We start from the raw sequence: 2,464 nt of genomic DNA, 5'->3' as shown, positions 1-2,464 counted from the left end.
AAAATATCTACTGTTTCCCAGCCCAGACAGTACCTCGAGTACTAGTCCAGCTCTGTTCAGCACTGCACTTGCTTGCTCAAAACTCCAACCCTTCGCAAAGGACCTGAGCCAGCAGAGTCTGCCTCAAGGGCACAAAATTGCACCTCCTTACAAAAACCTTCGGCATGCTCCAGTGACTTCAGAAATGAAGTCACCACCTGATACCTACTACAGCAAAAGGAAAGCTTTTCTGCTGGCACACACATAAAACAAGTGGGGTGTAAAAACTCCATTGCAGGAGCAACTTCTACTGTTCATCTGCCTTCCCCAGATAGACAAAGAAAAGAGGGCTGGGCAGCTTCCACAACCCCTGACAGCTGAGCACTTGACAAGCTGTGACTCAGGCAGAGCTAGTCAGGAGAAAAGGGTACTCCCATTCATTTCCCTGCATTCTTGATTGGGAAAAAACCCCCAACATTTAATCAAGAAGAGCACAGGCTAGACCTGGTGAGTCCTCTCAGCCTATCCAGTGGTTTGGAACTCTTCTGCCTGTGCCTGCAGCAAGTTACCAGAGTTACAAATCTTGCTGTTATATTTGAGTAGATGAGGAAAAAAATTAATTGACATTTCAAAGAAAAACTGTGAGATCAGGGTCAGGCAGGAAGACAGAGACTGCATTATATCACACTGAGACCTGCGTTCAGTGAGACCACTCTGTAGAATTTGACGCGAGTATCGCCACTCTACAGGAAGTCTCGGAGTGTTCCTGCTTGGAGCCGATGTTACGACTCAGAGTACCATAAGCTTTGGTTCATGCTCTGCTCCTGGTTACGTCAGAGTTAATGTGGATCAAATCCACTAGCAGTATTATTCTCTAAACGTTTTCCTCCACAGCTGCACTCGCTGTGCTACTTCATGGAAAACTCTGCAGAACCGGTTTTCAGAAAGATCGGAACATTTTAGAAAGGGAAAATAACATCCATAAAGCTCATGTATTCTAGGAGAGCTGAGAAGGAGTGCGTGCTCACACGTGGTCTTTTCGGGTTAGGTAACGCTATGGCTGACTCTGCAGGAATGTCACACTTTATTCCACCCCTCTTTCAGACAGGGAACTTCCACTGATGTCAGTGGGAGCTCTGTGCAAAGAGCAAGAATACAGAATACGAGCCTTGGTTGAGTTTAGCTGAAGAGCAAACCTTATGTTCATCCAACCTCTCAATTGTGAGAAGGCAACCATTCAGCCCTGACTAATTTAGGAACTAATTCAACATTAAATTGTGGCAGAATGAGGAAGCAAAGTGACAGCTGTTTAATTAAACTCTAAATCTGATTAGATGGTGTTATCAAGAGAAATCCACGGCAGCCTGAGGTCATGAGAATGGTCCTGTTTGCAGGCTGAAAATTCTGTAAGTGGAATCTCATAGAATGATGTTAATCGTGGCTTAGCATTAAGATTTCCCCTCACACGAACACACTACCTCATGTGTAACAGACCTATGCTGTATACCTGAAGGAGTGGCACAGAAAAGCCAATTAGGTTTTAATTTATAAGGAAATATTCTTGAAAAATTTGTGAAAAAGAGGCAGTTGGGCACTGTCTCCCTTAAAATCAAAACAGTATTTGTCTAACAGGAGAAGGACAGGAGCAGCAAGGACTTGCCTGCTGTTGACAGCACTTGAATCAGTGGACTATGCCTACGCAGGCGAGCTCCAGGAGCTGTACTGTGCTTCCAGCTACCGCTCAACCCACCACCCCTGATGTCCAGTGACACCCTGGCAACACATTTATAAGAGAAGAGGATGGGGATGTGGGAGATACGCAGTAAGCTGCACATAACGCCCGCTGCAAGCACCATAAATAGTCTACTGATGAGCACTAAGTTATGCATCACAAGTTTCCAGGGCATCCTAGTTAGTGATGCACAGAGCTGTGCACCACACAGCGCCGCAGACCACTGCTCTGCTGATTTCAGTCGGGAAACCCAATGCTTGCAGATTTATTAATACTACGAAGATTACAGCTGATTAACACAGTAACATTGTTAGGCAGCAGACTCTGCTTATCCACATAATCCAGTGATTAAAAGTACACCATCCATTGTGCTTTCTGCCAGCTGGATTCCCTGTCTCTCCACATTCACAGGCAGTATGTAAGGGAAAGGAAAGCAGCTCACATTCAGTTTTTAAATTCTTAGCATGCATTCACAAGAACACGAGCACTTCTACAGACCAAAGAGTTCACAGGACTGAGAAACTCCATGGCAGGCAGCGGGGAAGGACAAGTTTTGACGGCTGGATTTTGGTTTGTCCTTTCCTGTCACTTGATTCCAAAGCTATTGGCCCATCATATGTAAACCCTGCTCTGTTTCATTCATCAGTTTATACCATGAGGACTTTTTCTTCGTGATTAATATCACATTGCAAAAGAAAGAGGGTAATATCGGTCGGCAGTAAACCCAAAGGGGGACAACCTGCTTACTGAAGA

This window comes from Buceros rhinoceros, unplaced genomic scaffold (assembly GCF_000710305.1).
Source record: "Buceros rhinoceros silvestris isolate BGI_N320 unplaced genomic scaffold, ASM71030v1 scaffold2248, whole genome shotgun sequence".
Classification (NCBI taxonomy): Eukaryota; Metazoa; Chordata; class Aves; order Bucerotiformes; family Bucerotidae; genus Buceros; species Buceros rhinoceros.
This window is presented reverse-complemented; position numbering follows the sequence as displayed.